Source organism: Quercus robur, chromosome 12 (genome assembly GCF_932294415.1).
Source record: "Quercus robur chromosome 12, dhQueRobu3.1, whole genome shotgun sequence".
Taxonomy (NCBI): domain Eukaryota; kingdom Viridiplantae; phylum Streptophyta; class Magnoliopsida; order Fagales; family Fagaceae; genus Quercus; species Quercus robur.
The window spans coordinates 10072359-10089257 of record NC_065545.1 but is presented as its reverse complement, the minus strand read 5'-3'; the positions used below and the strand labels follow the sequence as shown (position 1 = coordinate 10089257).

The window sequence follows — 16899 nt, the reverse complement described above, 5'->3', positions numbered from 1 at the left end:
CATCTATTACAAATAAGCAAAAGAAATACTAGACTTGTTTCATGTTCTCACAAACAGCATCTAGTACAAATAAGCCCCCATGACAAAAACCCTTGCCCACAAAATCCCCATTACAACTAAGGACAAGCTTGTTAGATTCAAATACAAGTTTTAGTCCTGCTTTATTGAGTAAGAACTCAGATACTAAGTTTCTACGCATGTCAGGAACATGAAAGATAGCATTAAGAGCAAGACTTTTTCCAAATGTCAATTTGAGAACAACTTTTCCTTTACCCACTACCTTGGCAGTTCGTGCATCACCTAGAAAGACAATTTCACCATCATTCACTTCCTCATATTCCACAAACATGTTTCTATTGGTACAAATATGCCTAGTGGCCCTAGTATCCAACACCCATTCAGAAAGGTTGTTGACAAGATTCACCTCTGAAACAACAGCAACTATAACCTCTAACTCAGTCAAGTTTGCTTGGGGTTTAGAGTGAAGATGATCTCCTTTCCTAAACTTACATTGGGCTACATTATGCCCAACTTTGCCACACACAAAGCATGGTCCCCTTTTCTTTTTATGGGCCCCATCATACTTTTTAAATTTGTTGTCATTTTTCTCAAATTTCTTATTAGGGCCCTTCCCATTAGCATATTTCTGAAAGTTATTAGATTTTCCAAGTTGTTTTTGTTCAACTAGATTGACCTTAGAAGAGAATTCACTTGCCAAGTCATTTTTGTCCTTTTCCTGGTTTGATTCCTCAATCCGAATATGGACAATTAAGTCTTCTAAGGACATATCACGCTTCTTATGTTTCAAATAATTTCTATATTCTTTCCATGAGGGTGGCAGCTTTTCAATAAGAGCAGCTGCTTGAAATGCATCATCAATGACCATTCCTTCAGCAAGAATTTCAAGAACAATATTCTGATACTCATGGACTTGTTCCATGATGGGTTTGTCATCACTCATCTTATAGTCTAGAAACCTACCCACCACATATTTCTTAGTCCCAACATCTTCAATTGAATATTTCTTTTTCAAAGCTTCCCAAATTTCTTTTGTAGACTTATAAGAGCAGTAGATATCGAATAAAGAGTTTGACAAATAATGTGAAATATGACCACAACATATGCGATTATCTTTTTCATAAATCAAAGTAGATGCAGAACATGCAGGTTCAGCCATATTAGCAGGGACACAATCATCAAACAACACATAATTTACACAGATTGCTTCCAAATAGAATAACATACGTTCAGACCACCTCTTATAGTGATTTCCATCAAAAGGCTCAAGTTTTTACATATCCGGAATAACAGACATTTTGTTAATTAATAAGAGCAAAAATTGCTTCTTTATATTGCTGGAAATAAAGTTTGAAAATTGCTTCTGTTAATGTGCACTTGCTTGGGTGCTTGTTGGTAGGTCTACAAGCTAAATCAATCTCATCAAAGAGGACCACATATATTGTCAGCCTGGACGAGTCCCTCATTCCTAAACCCTTCACTAATCATCACAACTGGTACTCGTCAATCATCACCATCACTTGTGTATGCTTATCAATCATCACCATCACTTGTGTATACTTATCAATCACAACCCTGCTTCATTCGATAGTTATCAATCTTCACCATCACCTGTGTATACTTTTCAGCATGTTTTTAGTGGTTTTTGTGCTCTCGTCTCTTTGTATGACCTAGAGGCTCTAAAAAAAGTCGCTGGGGTTCATCTCTGCTATAAAAGGATAGGAGTCTCATTCTTCATACCACTCACACTCGCACCTAATTTTCTCAACCTCAATACTTTCACAGGTCTATGGCCTGCTTCGAATTATGGTGAAGACGTTATCGTTGGTATCATTGACTCTGGAGTGTGGCCAGAAAGTGAGAGCTTCAAAGACACTGGCATGCCTCCAAAAGTTCCAAAAAAATGGTAGGGAACGTGTGAGGTGGGACAAAATTTCAATTCCTCCATGTGTAATGCAAAGCTCATAGGAGTCAGGTACTTCAATAACTATAAGGCTCTAATTGAAAAAAAAAAAAAACCCAACATTAAGATTGGCATGAACTCTGCTAGGGATACTAGAGGGCATGGGACTCATACTTCTTCTATAATCGCTGGGAATTATGTAAACAATGCAAATTATTTTGGTTATGCTTCTGGAATAGCAAAGGGTGTTGCACCACGAGCTAGCCTTGCAATTTACAAGGTTTCTTGGGATGAAGGAAGCTATGGCTCTGATGCTCTTGCGGCTATGGATCAAGCAGTTGCTGATGGTGTTGACATAATTTCCATCTCTATGTCCTTTCGTGCAAATGAAGTATCACTACATAGGGATTTTTTGGCAAAAGCTTCATTTAGTGCGTTGGAGAAAGGGGTGTTGGTTTCAACTTCGGCCGGGAATAAAGGATCATTAGGCAATGAAATCATACGCAATGGATACCCATGGGTCTTAACTGTTACAGCCGGCACCATTGATAGTTGATATGCCGGAACTTTGGCTCTAGGAAATGGTTTCACTATTACTGGATGGACCACTTTCATTGGCATTGCAGTACTCAAAAACCTGCCACTTGTGTATGACAAAAGGCTATTGGCGTGTGACAAGGTCTTATCTAACATTCTTAATGGTATTATCATTTGCCATGGAGATCGTCCTCTTGCCTATCAAATAGAACGTATAGCCAAGTCATACTCATACGTATTGGGAGCTATATTTATTACCAACAATCCTATATCATCTGAAATAGAATTCATGAAAGAGACACCTTGTCCTTATATGGTAATTACATCAAGTGATGGGGTAGCTCTAATGGAATATTTAGAGTCTACTCAAATGCCCTCAGCTACCATGACATTCTTCCAGACCATTACAGGGATTAAGCCTGCACCAAGTGTATATTGCTAATGCATTAAGAGGTCCTTCAAGATTTCCAGGCATATTGAAGCCTGATGTAATGGCACCTGGTGCACTAGTTTTGGCTGCTTGGCCTTCAAATATTGAAGTAGGTACAGATCGGAAACAAAGAGCTTTACATAGTGACTACACTATTTTGTCTGGAACATCTATAGCTTGCCCACATGCTACTGGTGTGGCTGCACTTCTAAAACGTGCGCATCCATATTGGAGTCCTGCTATTAAATCTGCCATTATGACTACTGCTGATGCATATGATAATACTGATAATCCAATAAAGGATAACAAGAATAATTCAATTGCTTCACCTTTAACTATGGGAGCAGGTCAAATTCATCCCAATCAAGCACTCGATCCGGGTCTAATCTATGATGCAACCCCACAAGACGGTGAATTTCTTATGCTCTACGAACCTTGATGTGAACAAAATCTTGAGTATTACCAGATCAAAAAAATATGATTGCTCAAAGTCTTCTTCTGATTTTAATTCCCCATCATTTGTTGTTTTAAACTGTCACAATAGAACATCAATAAGTCAGAATTTTCAAAGAATTGTTACCTATGTAGGAGAAGGTGCTACGACTTACAAGGCAAATGTCACACTGCCAAAAGGTTCAACAGTTACAGTTTCACCAACAACGTTGATGTTTAGAAATAAGTATAAGAGCAGTCATATACAGTTACTATAAGATCTGAAGAGTGGAGAAGTTTCATTCGGTGCACTTACTTGGGTTGAAGAAATGGAAATCATCAGTGAGAAGTCCCATTGTCATATTGCCTTATTCCGATGTATGTTATACCCCTTTTTTTTTTTCAAAAAACAAAAGGCGTGAATATGCGATGATTTTCTAGTGTATCAACTAGATATAAATCATGAATAAAAATGCTTTGACATTATTTATGTTTAATACTTAAAAATCTCTCTCTTTCTTTCTTACTCTTATAACCAAAATGACTTTCTTGCAAGCAAAAATAAAAATATCACATACAGGCTATATATAGTTGCAATCATTTAATGTGGATGAATTATAGAACATCCAACCAAATATAAAATATGTTAAGATAGCTGGATTAAATTTTCATGTCAAGTTCAAAGAAGTAAAAACTACTTTTTTTTAAGCAAAAAAAAAAAAGGGTATTTCATGCGTGCATTTGAACGTTAACCACAAGTTGTTATGCAATTGGATGGGTTACAACTTACAAGTGCCGCCACTTTAACGTATTGTACAAGTTACCAAATAATGTTAGCTTAGAATGATATTGGAAATACTACCCATTTTTACCATATAAGCTTTACTACCAATATTTCCTCAACAACCAAAAAAAAAAAACTTTACAAGCTAATTTATCACTAATTATAAAAAAGTAATTCACACATTTATTTATTAATTGTTAAAGTTCATCAATTACATTCACTGTTATATTAGTTTCTAAACAATTTATACTAATGTGAGAATAGGAAGACCGAGCAAGTATATTGGGTTATGGGCCGAGCCCGAGGACGAAAAAAAGCCCAAGGATGGTCAAAGGGATTGTTAAGCCTGAGTCAATGGACCAAGAATAAAGGAAGAGAATGGCGGGTCAGTTGTGGTTCCCGAAGAGCCAAGCCACCTCGGGAGAGCTTTAGAGAGGTAACCATTTCGAAAAGATAAGCTCCAAGGAAGGTAGCAGAGCTAAGTCAACAATAAAAGAAGAAATATTTAGGAAGAATGCTGTCACTACCACATTAAATACACTGCACCAAATGAACTAGCCGCATTTATGGAGAAATGACACCTAAACAATGTCATCTCAGCTCACAGCTACTCACAAAGCTTCCAAGAGGCTCTGATGGGATAAGCATCCAAGGGAGTTTTTACGAAATCAACAGGTGAAAAGCTGGAATGGAGGACGTTTTCTTGTAAAATTCATTCTTTAACAAATGTATTGTTTTGGGCTTGTTGGACTATCATCCACGGTTCTTAGTGAGCTGAGATTCAAACTCTAGTACTTACAACTAAAATTTGTAATATATTTAACATTTTTTTTCCACTTAATTATCTAGGTAACAGAGATCCATGTAAAATCTTCACAAAAAGACGGCCAGAAATATTGTAATAAAAATCTTTGTTTACTCATTTATAACACGTACATATGAGCACAGATCAAAGTCTCTCAAAATCCAAAAGAAATTAAAAAGAATAAAAAAAGATTGAACTAGCTGTTTTATGAAAGCTATAAAGGAGACAGTTCTAAAAAAAATGGTTGAACCTCACCGGAAGTAGTACGGTTTTTTTTTTTTTTTTAATGAATAGAAGTAGCGATTAATATGGTAATAAAATGGTTACCTGATATGCAACGTAATTCCAAATTGGAATCAAGTACAATACTGCCAAAATCTTATGGAAGAAAAAGTTGAATTTCTCACAGCCTTCCTACAGACAAAGATTTGTGCCGATTGACCAATAGCAGTAATCTCGATCTAGGCCTATGATTTATTTATTCTCCCCCAATAGATTTCAGTCCGATGGGTCTATTTCGGTTTATTCAGACTATTTTAGTCTATTCTAATCTACTTCAATTTAACTTGGCCCATTTCGTCAACTTCAATCCTTTTTTTTTTTTTTTTTTTTTTTTTGAGAAGGGACTTCAATCCATTCAATTAAACTTTAGGGTTCAATTAAACTTTAGGGTCCATTTAGTTGGAAAAGTGAAAAAGTAAGAGAATTAAAAATAGTGGGAGGATGAAAAAATGGGAGAATAGAAAAGATTTTAATTTCCCTCATTTTTGTATGTTGGGAGTGAGAAAGTGGAAAAATGGAAAAAGTGAATTGGTATTGTAAGGACACAATTTGTAACGACCCATAATAATGTTGGGTTCGCACATAAAAATGTCCAAACAATATCATTTATAGAGCGTGGGTTTGAAAGGCTAGGCCTTGGTCACAAGACAGTGGATTTTTCGTAGAGTTCATACATAGTTAAATCGTGTTCGTTCTAGGAATTTTTCTCCAGGAGGCGGGCTAGGAGGCTCTGGTTTTTGGCCATTTTTCCCAGCCTCTTTCTTGGTGCATTAACCTTTACGTTATATAGTCCTTCTTGGTTGATCTTAGCCCTCCACTTGTTAGTCAGGCAGGTGCCTACTTCTGTACCCGTCCCATCAGCTGTCCCTCCTTACTTTCTGTTAGTTGCGATGATTAAAGTCTCCCTGTCCAGGCGTCTTTTCTCATTAACATGGTCAAGACGCTGGCGGATGCATTTAATGCGGAGGGGACGTATTTACCCTGAACCAGTTTTGCACCGTACCCCCACGTGGGTCCCATTTTACTCGCATCTTCTTTAGGGGGCTTTTTGGAGGCGGCCTTCATCGAGACGTTGCTCTTCCCCTTGAAGTCCTAGAGTGCTGAGGACAGGGTCGTCCTCGGCTGTTCCCCTCGACACTTCGGCTTTTCCCCATTCGTCCTCGGCACACACCCTCCTCGGCATGGGCCCCGAGCCCTAATAGAGCGTAGGCCGGATCATAAGTTCCCTGGCCCCACAATAGGCCCTCAAAATCCTGCTATCCGACTCCTCGGACGGATAGGAGGGTTTTGATGACATCAGATATCTGTCAATGCCTGTCAATCCTTGTCACTTATCGGTTCCCGAGACTTTTCATCTGCCCAAGACACGTTCCTGGAGCCCTTGGAAGGTGAAACGTGGCCTCATTAAATACGGGCAGCTCTGTGTTTCCCACGTTCTACGGCATGATGAAGATCAAACGGTGGTGATTCCTTGGTCTTTATGGGCGGGAAAATTTGTGCAGTTACCCTAGGAAGTATAAATGATTTTTTGGAATGGATCCGCCTCTTCAATTTTGCACTTAAGAGTTCTAGCGCGTATACCCTGGGTTCATCTGAACTTTCGTCCAAACTCAAGTCTATCTCCAGCACAAAAAGCCTGTCCGAAGCGTCTTTCCTCTTTTATATAAGTTCCCTGCCTCCATTAACTCGTGCTTTTTCTTTTCTGGGTTTATTTTTCTCTGATTCCCTTTCTTCTCCCGTTGCTGGTTGGGTTTGTTTAGTAAATCATAGAGATGGCTAAATCGAGACTGAGGAAATTAGTCAATACTGAAGAGGCGATGAATAAGTTCATCGCCGATTACAGGATTCCTCCCAACGTAAGTCTAAGGCATTGTAAGATGGAGGAGTGGCACTATAAGAGGGAAACAGGCGAGGTAGTAATTCACGTCCTCGCCTTTGTAGAGGGAGGTATGAGAATCCCTATGGGGCCGATAACGAGAGGTTACCTCAGGCACTTCCGATTAGCCCCCACCCAGTGCACCGGCAACATGTTTAGAATTCTGGGTTGCGTAGATGCTTTAAACGAAAAGATGGGGTTAAGACTGACCCACCATGACGTGAATTGGTGCTATAATCTTCAAAATTTGAAGGGAAAATCCTACTACATGAAGACGAGAGACGAAAGGGTTCAACTAATTCAATGCCTCCCTAATTCCAACAAGGGATTAAACAAGGATTTCCTTATCGTTTCCGGTGAATGGCATGATGGTAATCCGTGCCCCATAGTAAAAGGAGAACCAGGTGGGGTATAGGGAATGGAAGGGCGCTGACCCTTTGCGCCATTCTAATCTGATGTGGTTCGGTAACTAACCATACATATGTGTTTTTCTTTTGTAGATCCACACGCTTATCAACGGCATTTTCACTTAGTTAACCGGGTGGACTTAGAGACTGTTCTACAAGCGGCAGTTTTCGTAAATGACGGAGATGGTCAAGTCCGAGCCGCTCACAAAATATTAGGGTACGCTCCCGTTCAGAAGTCATTTGCCGACCCTAGGCACGTGATCAGCACCAGCCGTCCTCGGCTTCCAAAAATTACCGTGGTCGAGACAGGATTTTTAATCTCCGAAGTACCATCCGTCCCAGAGAGCATCCCACTGGTGGACCTCTCCTCATCTCATCAAGTAGCGGAGGACGAAGGCGAGTTAGATCAGCCCGAGGAAGGGTTTGAGGTGTTTGACCTAGCCAACCAATCCGAGGATCCTTCTGGTGATATAGGTGACCCAGCCTTGTCCGAGGCGGAATTGTCATCAGTAGGCACATCTTCTCAAGCCGAGATGGGACTCAAGAGAAAGCCCCCGACCAGCTTATTCGAACTCCTCGAGGGTCAATCAGGGAAGGGTGCGCAGGGAACGCCACAACCCAATGCTCCTTCCCCACCACCTCAGCCCCAGACTGTCCAGACTAGGTCATCCTCCACAAAGTCACAGCCACAATCCCCCCGCCCCAAACTTCCTGCTCCTTCCCCACCAGCTCTGCCTCCTCGGTCGGAAGGCACTGATTCAAAGAGAAAGAGGAGCCCCAAGGGCAAGGAAACCATGGATGGGGGAAAATCCCAACCTTCTAAGGAGAGGGAGGAAGCCCCGCGTGCGAAACAATTGAAGATTGGGCACCAAAGCAAGGGTAAAGAGACTGAATCCCAATCTTCCCAAGGCAAGGGAAAGGGGATCGAGGCCCAATCCTTGCCAAGTGCCTGGCTTCCTGCCCCAATGCTCCACGGGGGGCCACTGCTGGAAACTGCGTCCATGAGGGACCTTGGAGATGGCAAGGTGACTACGTGGCAGACGCACTAGGGAGAACCATGCTACTTCCCACCGACGTGGATGGGCTGAAGAAAATGAGGATGCAGGAGGTCTTCCTCAGTACGAAGAGGTACTTGGGCATGGTAAGGCTCTTGAAACCTAAAACTTTATTAACTCTCACTCTTGGTTTGTCATTCACGATGTATTTATCTCCCTTTACAGGCTCTCCAGGCTACCTATAGGATGGAGGAAGAGGTGAACAATCAGAGTAAGGCGGCCGAGAATGAACGCTCCAAGCGCTTAGTGGCCACGCAGACTCTCAAAGCTTCTGAGGACGACCTCGCCAAGGCCAAGACTGCCCTAACAGACGCTATCCGAGATAGGGATAGCGCCTCAGCGGGTTTAGCTAGCGCCCAAAAACAGGCCGAGGACCAAACAAAACGTCTGCTAGAAGTCGAGGATCAGTTGCAAATAGCCAAGGAGCTGATCAATGATTTAAATAAAAGACTGATCACGGCAGAGCATGACAAAGGTGTGGCGAAGTATGCCCGCGACGAAGCCATGAGGGCCAAGCGAGAGGCCGAGTTTGCCAAAAACGAGGCTGAGGCTGCCAAGGAAACGGCCGAGGATGAGGGTTACAACACGGGGGTAGCTGACACCCAAGCCTCCCTCAAAGCCCAAATTCCTGGAGTATGCAGGCTTTACTGCTCCCAGGTTTGGGAAGAGGCCTTGAAGCGAGCTGGGGTGGATGCTTCGTCCGATTTGTGGAAAGTGGAGAACATATTCTACCCTACAGCCATCCGTGAGGCCACCTCCGCCAGCTCCATGGCTGTGAGCGACCAACACGAGGAAGGGGCCACTCAGTCGGAAACCGTACAGGTCGGCGCCTCTCTTGGCGAGCCGCTCAAAAAGGGAAAGCTTCCGAATACGATAGAAGCATCTCAACGTACGGATCCTGAGGTACCCAAAGAGGTTGCTGAGCCCGTGGTTGGCACTCAAATGCCTAATGCCGAAGAGCCAGCCATACCTGCCCAGCCCCTACAGGCAATTCCCCTTGCTATGGTCCCCAAGAGCACCAACGCCGATCCTGCTCAGTCTTCCCCAGAAGGGACTGTCCTCCAAGGCACCGAAGCTGATCCCGTTCCTCCTTCCCAAGACGTGGCCGATGCAAAATTAAAGAAGTAGAAACCCCGGCCAGGCTTCATATTTGTTTTTAGTTTAATGATTAGCTAGTTTTTTTTTTATTGACAAGACTTTGTATTCTGTTGGTAATTTGAACCTGTTGACCATATATATGAAATTCTTTTCTTCCTTTTTCATTTTTGTTACTTTTCAGTTGCCCTCGTCGATACTTACTACTGCTTATGATTTCTTAACTAATTATCGTAACATGTATGCATGGTTGCACATATAACATGTTTAGGACCCTGTTTCAGAATAGTAGCAATCTCGCACCCACAGGGTATTAAACTCGTGTCTGGACCTATTTCAGCGGGTACATAGGCATCACCTGAAATGCCATATGTGCCATTAGGACCAACTTGGCGGACCATGCAATACCTCGGTTCTGCCCAAAACTTGATTTTTAAGTAGTTGGTTTCCCCATAGGTTTGAGTCCGAGGACCTTGCAATACCTTGGTTCTGTCCAAAACTTGATTTTTAAGTAGTTGGTTTCCCCATAGGTTTGAGTCTGAGGACCATGCAATACCTTGGTTCTGTCCAAAACTTGACTTCTAAGTAGTTGGTTTCCCCATAGGTCTGAGTCCGAGGACCATGCAATACCTTGGTTCTGTCCAAAACTTGATTTCTAAGTAGTTGGTTTCCCCATAGGTCTGAGTCCGAGGACCATGCAATATCTTGGTTCTGTCCAAAACTCGATTTCTAAGTAGTTGGTTTCCCCATAGGTCTGAGTCCGAGGACCATGCAATACCTTGGTTCTGTCCAAAACTTGATTTCTAAGTAGTTGGTTTCCTCATAGGTTTGAGTCTGAGGACCATGCAATACCTTGGTTCTGTCCAAAACTTGATTTTTAAGTAGTTGGTTTCCCCATAGGTCTGAATCCGAGGACCATGCAATGCCTTGATTCTATCCAAAACTTGATTTCTAAGTAGTTGGTTTCCCCATAGGTTTGAGTCCGAGGACCATGCAATACGTTGGTTCTGTCCAAAACTTGATTTCTAAGTAGTTGGTTTCCCCATAGGTCTGAGTCCGAGGACCATGCAATACCTTGGTTCTGTCCAAAACTTGATTTCTAAGTAGTTGGGGGAATTAACCCCTCGGTTATGGCATGGGACCTTGGTTTAAGGGGAATTAGCTCCTCGGCCAAGCCCCTAGAACCATCCGTGTTGCTGACGCTACGAAGCGCAGCCCCTAGTAAAGAAACATATCCCCTAGTGAAACTTTACGCTAGAAGACTACAACCGGCTGTTTAGAAATGACAAGGGGACTGTCTCGACCTACCGCCTGTGCCAACACACAAGCATTTCCCACAGACGGCGCCAATTGTAAGGACACAATTTGTAACGACCCATAATAATGTTGGGTTCGCACATAAAAAGGCCCAAACAATATCATTTATAGAGCGTGGGTTTGAAAGGCTAGGCCTTGGTCACAAGACAGTGGATTTTTCGTAGAGTTCATACATAGTTAAATCGTGTTCGCTCTAGGAGATTTTCTCCAGGAGGCGGGCTGGGAGGCTCTGGTTTTTGGCCATTTTTCCCAACCTCTTTCTTGGTGCATTAACCTTTACGTTATATAGTCCTTCTTGGTTGATCTTAGCCCTCCACTTGTTAGTCAGGCAGGTGCCTACTTTTGTACCCGTCCCATCAGCTGTTCCTCCTTGCTTTCTGTTAGTTGCGATGATCGAAGTCTCCCTGTCCAGGTGTCTTTTCTCATTAACATGGTCAAGACGCTGGCGGGTGCATTTAATGCGGAGGGGACGTATTTACCCTGAACCAGTTTTGCACCGTACCCCCACGTGGGTCCCATTTTACTCGCATCTTCTTTAGGGGGCTTTTTGGGGGCGGCCTTCATCGAGACGTTGCTCTTCCCCTTGAAGTCCTGGAGTGCCGAGGACAGGGTCGTCCTCGGCTGTTCCCCTCGACACTTCGGCCTTTCCCCATTCGTCCTCGGCACACACCCTCCTCGGCATGGGCCCCGAGCCCTAATAGAGCGTGGGCCGGATCATAAGTTCCCTAGCCCCACAGGTATAAATTTACTCATAAAGCTTTGTTAAAAAATGATGCCCAATTGAAACAAAAATGTGACAAACAACCAAAAAAATAATACAATCACCCAAATTTATTATAAAATAAAAATCACTTCTAGAAGAAACAAATCATCTCTAAACCAAAAAAAAAAAAAAAAAAAAAAAAAAAAAAAAAAAAAAGAAAGAAGAGGAATGAGAACAAAAGAAACACTTAACAAGGGTACTGAAGCCTAGGAAAGTAAATGAAAACAATATATAAAACTTATTAAATTTGAAATAAAAAAATTAAAAAAAAAAAAAAAACAAAACATAATGAAGTGAAGAGGTCCACGTGCAACACGTCCACTTATTCATATTTTTCCCACCAAATTTTCTCTCCATTTTTTAAGAGAATATTTTTTTGATGGACCCAAGTGGGCCTTACCACACAATCATTTTTCCCTCTTATTCTCCCAACCAAACATTTTCCAAAAAGTTTTACCTCCTCATTTTCTTTTTCTTTTTTTTTTTTTTTTTTTTCTCTCTAAAATTCACTTTACTAAACATACCCTTGGGGATGATTGCTATTGGCTATTGCTAGTCCTAGATTGTTATTGGATTGTTTGGATGACAGTGGATGGTGAGGTGAGGTGAGGTACATGCTGAGATGAGCTCAAAGTCGGTAAAATAAAAGAGATATACTTTTGGATCTTAAAAAAAAAAAGATATACTTTTGGATTGTTCCGACGGCTAGTGGACGCTGAGGTAAGCCCAGGCCCGAGCTCATCATGTACACTGTACAAGGGAAAGGCATTGTCTTTGTCATGGAAATTGGAAAAGCAAAGTACAACTGTTTTGTGGCCACGGTGAGAGGCGTATTTACTTACACCTCTTTTTTTCATTTTTCATTTTTCATTATTTTTAGTTTTTTATTTTTTAAGGTTGGTGGGTCAATGGCTGTATGCTATATAACCATCGAAGCATGATATTTTTCACAATTTTATGGTATTTTTTACAATATTTTTTTATAATTTTAACGTGACAGTGTAATTGGTAAAGAAAAAATAGTAAGTTTGTATATACATGATAAATAATCACTTATAATCTATCACATTAGAATTATAGTAAAAATATTGTGTAATAATTTGTGATCCTAAAATTATCCCTAATATTATCATGAAAAACTACAGTTAGTAATTATATATGTTAAAGAATGAATGAAAATAAATTTGACCAGTTCCCTACTATCTACTCATTAAATAAAATAAAGAGATAAGTACAAAATTATCAATATATGAACAAGTGACGATCTTCAAATTTTAAAACTATAATTTGTCGACACTCATATCATTCATAGGCAAGGTTGTTAAAATTATGATACAGATCCATAAGCATCATTATTGAAATTGCAATCAAATCAATGAAAAATAAACCCAATAGAGTGGAAAAAGTTTTTCGGGACTATAAAATATAATACTCAGTAGACCACCATAAATAAACTACAATCAAATTTATAAAAAATAAAAATAAAATACAATCAACAAAAAGGGGGATAATGTTTCAATAGATAACTTCTATATCTTTGCTCTCTCTTCATAGACCTATAATTGATTGATTAATGTCTTTTCCCAAATGAAGATTTTTACCAATCACTTTCCACATAACTTTTTTGCATAAATTTTGAATTTGGGGTCTGTTTTTCCATTTAAAGCTCCCAAATAGCCCAAAAATATAAAGTTTTTTCTCATTTGAATTTTGCTTTGTAAATAAAAGTTTTTGTTTATATAATTATCTGGAACTGTAAAATATTAATTATTTTATTTTTATGTGAACCAAACAATACAAAATATTTTTTATCTTATTTTCAATGAAAAATTATCTTATAAAATAATATCACTAGATACCAAGCAAGTTTTCAAGGTTGGAACTTGGAATCAATTGAAAAATAAGTTATTTATTACAGAAAATATTTTCTACAGAACAAGTCATCCTCCCAAAAACATTTTACATTGAAACAGTGCAATGAGAGAAGCAAAATTAACCTGTAATGACATATAATGTTTTGGTTTTTGAGTTTAAAAAGTTTGAATTTTGGTTTCAACAGGAAGGCATGTGATAGACTAATAATGTATTGGCTTCAAAGTGAGAATCTTCATATTCTTAATTCATGTGCTATGATTCTCAACAACAAAAAATAATAATAATAAATTAATAATCATGTGCTGTTTGCATATTTTATTGATCTCATGATTTAGCTTAAAAAGATAAAACTAAAACAACTTCTCTAGTGCTGAGTGCTGACCGACTCGTTTTAAGGTTTTTTTTTTTTTTTAATAAAAATTTGTAATAAGAAGTGTGGGCCAGAAAATTCATGGCTCAGGCCCGCCCTATATCAAGGCCCAGGGCCTGATCTGAGGAGACTTATTGTCAAGGAGGAGTTTAATGCACGGATAGGATAAGTGAAAAGACTGTCCATACTGTAGTAAAGAACTCTGTGCCTGACAAGCCCCTATTCTTGACCAAGCTATTCAACCTTTACGTCTACTCCCAACCACTTGAGGTATGGGCTGATAGGACAAGTCTTCTGCCCCGAAGGTAAAGCTTACACGTGGACCCTAAAGAGAGGAAGGAATACGAGTATAAAAGGAAACGAAAGCCAAGAGAAAAGGGGGGGAAGAAAAGGAGGGGAAGAAAAGGAGAAGAAGGGGAAGAACTTAATGCTCCTCGGACTAAGTCTGAGGAGTCCAACCCCTCAGGCTACGACGCTGTAGGGCTTGGATGTTCAGGCCGAACCCTTTTTTACATGAGTCCCCCTAAAATCAGGACCGGACCATCGCCCCGTGATCAAAGGCAAGCCTTTTAAGCCCATTCTCTACAACTCATATTGTGAGGGATCTTTCATGTGCGAGCCCAACGTCATTCTTGGGCCGTTAAATAATCGTGTCCCTACAAGAAGATTTATTGAAAATAAACATACTAAAGGAACTCTGCCTTTTGAGTTTTGGCCCTCAAAAGTAAAAATAAAAACTAGACACATTTCTATGGTCCTATGTATTCTATAGAATCTATGCCTTCTCATACTTATCATTATAAATAAATAAAAATGATAGAAAAGACTAAAAAAATTTTACTAAAATAACTAAATTTGGAGAACATCATCTACCAAAACTAGTAAAATAAAAAGGCAATTCCTCTAACCAGACAATATATGCAGACATTTAAAAAAACAGATTAAGATCTAGTGCAATACTTAGAATATTGGCATATTACACCCGGTACAATAGTGTTGAGATTTAAAATTGTAAAAATTAACTTTCAATATTCACCATTAAATAAAAAATTAAAGTTAAAAAAATTAATAATGTAAAAAAATTTGTAAAAGAAGAGGTGCAATTATTGCACCTCACCTCCATTCTACAAAAACTACTGGAAAAAGAAATGGGTCCTTCCACATGTTGAGCATATAATTGTCCTTAATGGCACATGGTGTAATTGCTCCAAAGGAAGAATTGTCACTGAAAGTAGTTGCCGTATTTGCCACAATTGAACCAAGCATCAATATGTGTGCAATATCTGATTTGTCAAAATTCTTATCAGAATTCTTATTGGTGTAATATTCCTTGGTTAGGACTTATTAAGTGTCTTCTAAAAAAAAAAAACTTATTAAGTGAATTAGTCTATTGGGTAGAATCTTTCTCAAAAAAAAAAAAAAAAACAACTTATATTGTGTAGAATTGCATTCAATTGATTGATTCAGAACCTAGCATACGTTGAAAACACTCCATCTGGGTGTGCTAGACAACAAAATGATAAATTGCTGGTTATTGGGTTTTTTTTTTTTTTTTTTTTTGAAAAGAAGTCCATTGAGGCCAATTTATTCAAAATTGCTACTTATCATGATTAAGTGAATTATAAAAAATGTAGATTTCAGTTAGTTCAACTGATAAAGTTTCAGATTCTCAAAAAAAAAAATGATAAAGTTTCTAATGATTTAATAAAAGATTTGAAATTCAATCTCCGCCTACATTAAAAATTTATTAATATTTTAAGCTGATGATAAAAAATTACTATTATAAAAAACAGATGCTATAGATCAAACTCATTCTAAACACACACACAAAAAAAAAAATAATAATAATAATAATAATAATAATGTAAAAAGTGAAGTGCCAAAAATGACTTATTAAATGCTGTAATTTATCCTAAAAAAGTCAATGAAAGTGACAAGTCATATATACGACACGTATGAACCCAGCCCCCAAAAAAAAAAAGAATACGACATATGTGAGAACATTGTCATTACACAATCGCAAGGAAGGATAGTATAGGGAATAGACACATTCAATCCTTTTTTATGGTTTTTTTTCCCCTGTACTCATTGCAAGTGGGGAATTTTTTTTTTTTTTTTTTTTTTATTTATTTATTTTAGTGGATTCCAATTTAAGGAAGCAATATCATTGAACTACATAAAAACATCCACAATATCGACAGGGGCTTGATCCTTATGTTTTGGAAACAATTTCCACATGCAAAGTCCTTTTTCTTTTTCAAGTACAGTCCGGAAATGCTTTAAAAATTAAGTTAAAAGTTATGTTCTTTTAATTTTAATTATCCATTCAAGGGGATTTCAGTTAACTCAATTGGTAAAATCTTTGATAGTTGAATAAGAGATGTGAAGTTCAATCATCGCCTACACCAAAAACTTATAGGTGTCTTGGTTTCATCAAGAGCAGACGTTATAAGTTAAAATTCTCTCAAAAATAAAAAGATTGTCCATTCAAGAAAAATAACTATAAAATTCCAAAATGAATACTTTTCTCTGCATTTGAAAATTATTGCCCAATAACACAACTAAACAAATGTTTAGTTAATGATAGACCGAAAATATATTGACTCTTTTAGCAAATCAATTAATTAATTATCCAAGTTAATTAATTAAGTCAATCTAACATGCTGATTTGTTTACAAATGGGAAAAACCACCGAAGCAAAACCTCACCGGGTGAATTTAAGGTCACCATTCCCGATAATCCATTATTATCAATAACAAGTTGTTATAAGTAAAAAGAATCTCAGTACCCAAAACCAACCTACACTTGAATCTTTACCCTAATACCCAATTGAACTTGTATTGTAGTAGCAATCTCTCCATTCAATGCACGAATCTCAGTACGTGACTAACCAAGGATGCACGGATCCCAATACGTGACTAACACACCCAATTGGACTTGTATTGTAGCG

General features: G+C 38.9%; 1 pseudogene; it reads left to right on the top strand.

Moving 5' to 3' along the window:
• Positions 1–1544: 1544 nt before the first annotated feature.
• On the top strand, positions 1545–5046 carry LOC126708114 (subtilisin-like protease SBT3; annotated as a pseudogene).
• Positions 5047–16899: the final 11853 nt, after the last annotated feature.